Source organism: Aegilops tauschii, chromosome 5, assembly GCF_002575655.3.
Source record: "Aegilops tauschii subsp. strangulata cultivar AL8/78 chromosome 5, Aet v6.0, whole genome shotgun sequence".
In the NCBI taxonomy this organism is placed as follows: Eukaryota; Viridiplantae; Streptophyta; class Magnoliopsida; order Poales; family Poaceae; genus Aegilops; species Aegilops tauschii.
This window is the reverse complement of record NC_053039.3, coordinates 181,157,280-181,165,752: the sequence shown is the minus strand read 5'-3', so window position 1 is coordinate 181,165,752 and position 8,473 is coordinate 181,157,280. Positions and strand designations below refer to the sequence as shown.

The 8,473-nt window shown below is 39.8% G+C and overlaps 1 long non-coding RNA gene across 2 annotated transcripts; it reads left to right on the top strand.

Annotated features, from left to right (window-relative positions):
- The first annotated feature begins 1,365 nt into the window (after window positions 1-1,365).
- Window positions 1,366-4,748, top strand: LOC109732140 (uncharacterized). Of its 2 annotated transcripts, XR_002225293.4 has the most exons (7): window positions 1,366-1,729; window positions 2,466-2,607; window positions 2,733-2,804; window positions 2,888-2,945; window positions 3,048-3,127; window positions 4,292-4,340; window positions 4,481-4,748. It is a non-coding gene; the product is annotated as an uncharacterized lncRNA (long non-coding RNA). The 2 variants fall into 2 exon arrangements; XR_002225294.4 differs by lacking the exon at window positions 4,292-4,340.
- The last annotated feature ends 3,725 nt before the right edge of the window (window positions 4,749-8,473 follow it).

Genomic DNA, 8,473 nt, shown 5'->3' with positions numbered 1-8,473 from the left:
TCTCTCTTGCTTCACTTAAATTAATTTGAGAGAAAGAAAAATTATGCTCATGACCTTCACTTATATTTGTTTGAACTTATCAAAAGCAACACATGAAATTTAGATCCAAAGTGATAGATATCCAAGAAGGATACAATAAAAACCTTCATGAAGATCATTGGAAAAAATAAACTTGATTCTTAGTAATAGTTTCGAGATATGATGATGTGGTATGTGAGTCATGTTCATGAGTAATTATGCTTTAGTAAGAATATTGGTATTAAGGTTTGTGATTCCCTATGCAAGCATTAAACTCAATAGTCATGCAATGAAATTACATCCTACTTGTGGTGCATTATTCGGTGTTAATTATGCTCAATGCTCGCTTATGAGATTATTCGTTTCTTACTTGGTGGCTTCTCAATATTTTGCTAGCCTTCATTTTGCACTAAGTATGATCACTACTTGTGCATCAAAAATCCTTTAAACCAGTCTTGCCACACGACTACAGTATACCTACCTATGTGCGGTATTATTTGTATGTGCCATCTCTAATTTTCAAAATAAATTTCTCTTTTGTGTGCTTGTACCGCTCGCGAGGCGGTGAGGGGTGGCCAATATTTTCCATGCTAGATGTGTTATTCTCACGATGAGTGTTTAGTCACTTGTCATTGCACGAGAGTAAGGCAAAGGTATTAGGGATGCCCAGTCCCAAAATAAAAAATGAATTTACTTTATGTGATTAAATAATAAATTCCTTGGAAAGTGTTGGTATGGAAGGCACCCGTGGATACAGTTAGCCATGGAAAGGGAAAGTATGGTTGAAAAAGGAATACAGTTTATTTTCTATTTGGGAACCGCCTCTGATATATCTTGGATGGAAAGTGTTGGGAGCTCTAAGTCGTTTTTGTTGGTGGGAATAGTATGCCTCTCAAAATGTTATTATCTCTCAATTTGCGCTTTGAGCTCTGGCACCTCTACAAATCCCTACTTCCCTCTGTGAAGTGCCTTTCTTCTACTTTATGCAATTTTTATTTGAGTCTCTATCTTCTTTTATAAAGCACCAACTAAGGGGCACTATGATCGTACTTGAGCATTGGGTGTAGCTAATATGCGAGTGTGTTTCGTGAATGGATCAATGATTTAGCATGATGGGCTAGGGATAACTTATTTTAGCGTTGATATTTTGAAAGACATGGTTGCTTGTTGATATGCTTTAGTATTTAAGTCTCATGTCACTACAACAAGAACCCACCTATAGCAACACATATCTACCAACGATATGAAAATATGTGTTGTCTATTTCAGCCTCCCACTTCTCCTAGTTGTCAAAAGAAAAAAACATCCCACTTCTCCTACTTATCCCACCCCGTACTCCCCTACTTAGTATGGCCGTACCCACCTCTCCATCTAGATTTTCCTATTCGTCGTCTCTCTCCCCCTCCTTCCGTGATTCCCCTCTCACCCGAGATCAATGGCATGACACTGACCGGCACCGCCGATTGCTCCTAGCTCCAGCGCTCTCCCAGACGTCACTCACCTACCCTGCTGCCCCTCGGCCTCTCCTCTGATCCTCCGCCACTGCGGCCTCCTCCGGACCCCTGCACATGCCCCTGCATCTAGCCACCACGGGTGGCTGGTGCGACTGTCGCGTAGGTTCTCTACCCCACGTCTGCATGCGCGCCGCTGCCGGATAGGTTCGAAGGTGCTGCCCCCCCTCGGCTACCCCGCCTCCATCACCGGCTGATTAGTAAGACACTTCTCTCCTCTGCTCATACCCTCTCTGATGCTTTGTGGTAACATGGCCTTCGTGCCATGGTCAATTCTTTGTCAGAAATGGCGATTGTGATCTACACTACCCCAGTGTTATTTGTTAGCTATAGTGATGTCGTACATTACGGCTGGATAACACAATAAAATCCCATCATGATCAGCGGCCTTGCTGGAGGCTCAAAAATTCACTTCACCATTCTAGGCAGTTTTGTGCTTGCAGGCGAGTTATTTCTAGTTGGGTTGATCTATTTGGATGTCTTGTTGAGTGATCTACCACTTGCACATATGTGTCAATTCTGGAAGAATGCGCTTCTTTTTTCTCAATAGTTCTTTCTTGCTGCTATGTTCGTGGAAGAATCCTTACTGATTTCCTTGTCACACATTGTGTAATACTATAGGAATATGTCTCACATGTTTCCATCCGTCCTAATATTCCTATTTATTGTATATATAATCCTTAATTTGATCTTTCCTTACAAAGTCTGAAACCGACCTTGCTTCAGCCAAAGTGTGTCTGTTTGTTTGATTGCATACTCATCGTACTAGTAATTCAATCTGTTGTAATGAACATCCACGCGAGGCTGCAGGATGGTTGTGAGTTGCAAAGACAATGTTTCTCTTTATTAACTAATCGCAGACTCATTTTAATTGTTGATCCGCCTGCTAAGTTCAGCGTGGAGTTTGGTTTGACCTTTTCATTGTGGTGCTTGCAGAATGGTGTAGCCGCAAAACTGCACAATTAACCAGTGACGACGAGCAAAATTGCAGATCTTTTCGTCATGCCCACACGCCGTGGAGCCACCGACCTGCCTGAGCCGCCCCTGATCAGTGCCAACTCCGCGAGAGAAAACTATGGTATTGCTTTCTTAGGTTGTAAGCTTTTGTGTTCCCATAGAATTTAAGATGGTGAAGTTACTGGATGTAGGAACTATGGTTTACTATGACTGTAACACGTTTTGTTGTTTCTTGATTTGTTTCAGTAAGAGCTTCAGTGCTCAAGTCAGAAACTTGTACGATTTCACCTTGCAACAATTGCTCAGTCAGAACTCATGGTATTCTACATGTTGTTGGCTCTCAACCTCCTTCAATCAACATCTGATTCTTCACAAGACCATGACATCATTATGCCTCACAGGTTCTCCATTGGCTAATTTCTCAGATTAGGAGTTGAGATAAACATCAATATGCTAAAGGTAATACACCCTACTTTGCATAATAAACCATATAGAGCTATTCTGAATGCAAAGCATCTTTGATAAACTAAAGATGATGTCACGACCTACTTTGGCTTATAGATTACAGAGAAGTTTCCCAGTCTAGAAAAGAAAATATGACGCCAAGGTGATCTATGCAGCTGCGATGCTGAAAAGTTTGTGTACGTTCTTCTGACCATCTCTCAAATGTCTCACATATCTTTTTATAGATCAAGTGTTGATGACATTTGAGCAAAAAAGTGTGTAATTTCCAATTCTACAGTACTACTAATGCTATTTTGATGCAATGCTATGCCTGATATCTTCTAGCATTCCCTGTAGTTTTTATACTGATGTAAATATAGTACCAAACCGGTCCGTATAACTGAATACAGAGTTTCTAAGGGTCTTGTTGCTTGGAGAGGCTAATACCCCATTTTGTCAAGATATTTACACTTCTTGTACTATAGTTTATTACTTTTGTTCTAAAATTTACCTTGTTTTACTAAATTACGTTGTTACTACAGTTTTGCATTGTTGTACTTGAATTTGCCTTGCCATTGTACTAAAATTTAACCATGAGTAGGCAGGAATAGCTCATGGGAGCCAAATAATGAGAAAGAAGTACTCAGGAGAACATAACTCAAAATCTACTTAGGATGTGACCTTCAAATAACTCAGAAATGATAACTAGTACATGATTCATGATAGAATTGCACCAGGCACATGACATCCAGTTACATAACTGTATATAGTAGATTGTACTTGATGGCTATATTGTTCCTCTTAAACTTGTTCGGGAAACTGGTTTGGTCTGAATTATATATGATGAAATTTAGTTATGTTCATTTTTTGGGCGCATTATCAAAATTCAGTCATTTGTTTTCACAGTAGTTGCTTGCATTTAGTAGGTGAAAATAGTGGGTGAAGATGAATGATTTTGTGATACAATTTTTTTATATTGTTTCATTAAAATATGGCTGGATCCCCAAAAAGATTTATGTTTAACATAGTTATTGTTGAACCACTAGAATAATTACACCCCGGTTGGAACACACGGCAATTTCCTAGCATATTTAATAAAAGTCTTGGTAAATCATATTTGTGAGCATGTAACACAGTACCTAATTTAGGTACATCCAAATTTTGCATGACATATGCATCATTTTCTTTGAACCTAAAGTATTTTTAAATTGTTGAAACCTTGCATCTATTTGTATTTTCTAGAGAACTGGAAATGTTTCTTTGAAAAAGAATGATGTGTGGTATGTCAGCACATGTTTTTTCAAACGAAGTATGTCATTTCTTGTATTACTATTTTAAGTTTTTGTTAACTCAATTGACAGATAGCAGATTTGTTCATAAGAATACAAGGATCAAAAGCGCTTGTCAGATGTAGGTTATTATTTTCCTCTTCATGCAAAGCACCTACTCTCATGGCCTTCAACCTTTTTATGTTGCTCCTCCTTTACATTTTGCTGCTCTATTAACCTAATTTTCTCTATCGTAAGTTACTCATCTCATGGTTTTTGTAGATTGCAACATAAATGGATTGTGCATGGCTCGCATGTTGATTGCAAGGATGAGAATGGGCTACTATTATAATTAGAGTTGTCATTTTCAGGACAATGTTTCAATAGTTGATTGTAAGGTCAAGAATTTGGCTAGTACTAGATAAAAACATTATAGCGATTGCTAGTTGAGAATTTGGCTACTACTATAGATAGTTTCACATCTTGTAATCTTTCAATCATATTCTTTGTAATGCAACATAGTTGATTTAATATATGAGATGTTTCTATTTATTACATTGTGACTCCTATAAACCATCTATATTGACCTAATAATTTTGGATGGTGACGTAAAAAATATCACCCATTATTCATGCTATGTAGCAAAGCATTAGTCGTTACAATGATATACTATATCATTGTGCAGGGTACCCACCAACGCATAAGTACGCTCTAACTCTATATGTTGCTACCTTACAACGCTTCTACATGTCGTTTACCAACGCATGTATATACGTTGTTGTAGACCCTAGCAAAGCCACCAACGACAACACATAACAATCCGTTGGTGTAGACCTTAGCAACGCATATATGGACATACGACAACGCATCGATGCGTTGCTGAAGGGGGGTTCCTGTTGTAGTGTGTCAAAACTAGACTATTGCTTTGAACAATATAAAAGTCCAAATGTCCCTGCTATAAAGAAAATAATATGAGATGACATGTTAGGCAGCATTCCACATAAAAAATTCTATTTTTATCATTTACCTACTCGGGGACGAGCAGGAATTAAGCTTGGGGATGTTGATACGTCTCCGACGTATCTATAATTTTTTATTATTCCATACTATTATATTATCATTCTTGGATGTTTTATAATCATTTTATAGTCATTTTATATCATTTTTTGGTACTAACCTATTGACATAGTGCCAAGTGCCAGTTGTTGTTTTTTGCATGTTTTTTACATCGCAGGAAATCAATACCAAACGGAGTCCAAATGCAGCGAAACTTTTTGTGGAATTTTTTTGGACCAGAAGACATCCAGTGGGCTAGAGAAGCGCCTGCGGGGTGCTCCAAGGCGAGAACAACCCACAAGGGCACGCCTGGAGGCCCAGGCGCGCCCTGGTGGGTTGTGCCCACCTCGGGTGCCTCCCGAACCGACTCTTTGCTCTATAAATACCCCAACATTCCAGAAACCCTAGGGGAGTCAACGAAAATCAATTCCAGCCGCCGTAGAATCCAGAACCACCAGATCTAATCTAGACACCACCACGGAGGGGTTCATCATGCCCACTGGTGCCTCTCCGATTATGCGTGAATAGTATTTTGTAGACCTTCGATTCCATAGTTAGTAGCTAGATGGCTTCCTCTCTCTCTTTTGATTCTCAATACAATGGTCTCTTGGAGATCCATATGATGTAACTCTTTTTGCGGTGTGTTTGTTGGGATCGGATGAACTTTGAGTTTATGATCAGACCTATCTTTTTATCCATGAAAGTTATTTGAGTCTTCTTTGATCTCTTATAAGCATGATTGCTTATAGCCTCATATTTCTTCGGTGATATTTGGGTTTTGTTTGGCCAACTTGATCTATTTATCTTGCAATGGGAAGAGGTGCTTTGTGATGGGTTCGATCTTACGGTGCTTGATCCCAGTGACAGAAGGGGAACCGACACGTATGTATCGTTGCTATTAAGGATAACAAGATGGGGTCTATTTCTACAGAAATAGATCTTGTCTACATAATATCATCATGCTTATTGCATTACTCTGTTTCTCCATGAACTCAATACACTAGATGCATGCTAGATAGCGGTCGATGTGTGGAGTAATAGTAGTAGATGCAAGCAGGAGTCGGTCTACTAATCTTGGACGTGATGCCTATATAATGTTCATTGCCTGGATATCGTCATGATTATTTGAAGTTCTATCAATTTCCCAACTGTAATTCGTTTACCCACCGTTTGCTATTTTTCTCGAGTGAAGCTACTAGTGAAATCTACAGCCCCCGGGTCTCTTCTTTAATATATTTGATTTTGCGATCTATTTTATTTGCTTTTATTTTGAGATATATTAAACCAAAAATACAAAAATACCTTGCTGCACTTTATTTTATTTGGCGTTCGATCTATCAAATTATTACAAATCTCTCACGTCCGCTTGACAATTTCTTGCGCCGTTACCCGAAAGGGATTGACAACCCCTTTAACACATCAGGTTGCGAGTATTTGTTATATGTGTGCAGGTGTTGTTTACGTAGTGTTGCTTGGTTCTCCTACTGGTTCGATAACCTTGGTCTCATGACTAAGGGAAATAACTACCGTCACTGTGCTGCATCATCCCTTCCTCTTTGGGGAAATACCAACTTAGTCTGGCAGACATCAGTTGCGCCTCCCGTGTCTGTGGGCGGGCCTCCCGTGCCTGCGAGTGCGCCTCCCGTGCCTGTGGCAGCGCCATGCAAGCAGAGACAGAAGCCGGGTGCATGGAGAGCGACAAGTCGGTAGCCATCTTCTCTGTGTCCGCCGCCATCATCGAGGAGAAGTAGAACACGGGAGGCCGCCGCCACTTTGGTCCCATGAAGGCCACCGTCGAGGCGACGACTGCGTATTCAGGTTGTTTCTTTGCTGCTTCGTCTCTTCCGAGGACCTTCATCGACCCCGCAAGTGTTTGCCGGACACGAGGAAGACAAATGGATCCGCGCGCGACCATTTAGATTGGGTACTCTCTCTGTCCGGAAATATTTGTTCTCAGAATGGATAAATTGGATCTATCTATAACTAAAATAAGTCTAGATACATCCATTTCTAGGACAAGTATTTCCGGACGGAGGGAGTATTAATTATACCACGACAGATGGATTAGCACCGCTTAGTTCATGTAAATGTAATGAAATCCATCATCTTTATATGAAGATTTGGCTTTTTTATACGAAATTCTTCATGCTTATATGAAATCAATCCGTGTTTGCACGAATTTCCTCTGGTTGGTTAGAGTTGTGAAAATGTATGCCGCTGGCGTTTGATGTCGTCCTCCGCGGAAGGAAGCGGGAGGAAATTTGCCGGCTGCCATTGGAGATGCTCTTATGCTGGAAATAGTAGAGTCACATCCAATCCATTTGAGTTAATTGCATGTATGATTCTCCCTCTATAAAAAGTTAATTGCACGTACAGTGTACACGTGACTTGCAGGGTGGCTACACCTTCGTACAGAAAGTTAAAAAGAAACAAATCCATCCTTAATCTTGTATTCTAAGTACTGTGTGGGTCCACTGTCAGTACAGTAGCGAAAGAAGTATATATTAAATAATATATAATATAAAAAACTAATATTACAGACATAATTTGAACGCAGGTCATCGCGTTAAAAGCATCCGACGCTAACCAGTCTAGCACATTTTCGTTGTGGACCATGCTGGAGATATATCTCCATGTCTACTCTTATACTCCCTCTGTTCCTAAATATTTGTCTTTTCAGATTTCAAATGGACTACCACATACGGATGTGTATGTAGACATATTTTAGAGTGTAGATTCACTCATTGTGCTCTGTATGTAGTCACTTGTTGAAATCTCTAAAAAGACAAATATTTTGGAACTGAGGGAGTAGAAAAAAGAGTTGGTGATGATGGTGTGCGTGCCGTCCTGCAATATAGGCCGTCGGATTTATATCTAACAGGTAGGAAGGAAACTATGTCAATTTTGCAAAAAGATACCCACACCCCTCTCCACATTTTCAAATAAGGCCTTCCCTCATTCATCCTTTTCTCTCACAAGATAAACTACTCAAACAAATGCATCTTGATGTTCCGTGCAACGCATGGGCATCTAGCTAGTTTCTTTTAAAATAGTTACTGCGATAATTGGGTTGAAGTGATATATTTTATGTCTGCCTCGAATGATTTCAGATTCACTAGTAGTAACAAAGAAAAGGTTGCCTTGTTAATTAATAGAAAACAGGGTGAAAACTATCACATGAGGCCGGTAAAAACAAGGCACATTGGGTTCAGCATCATC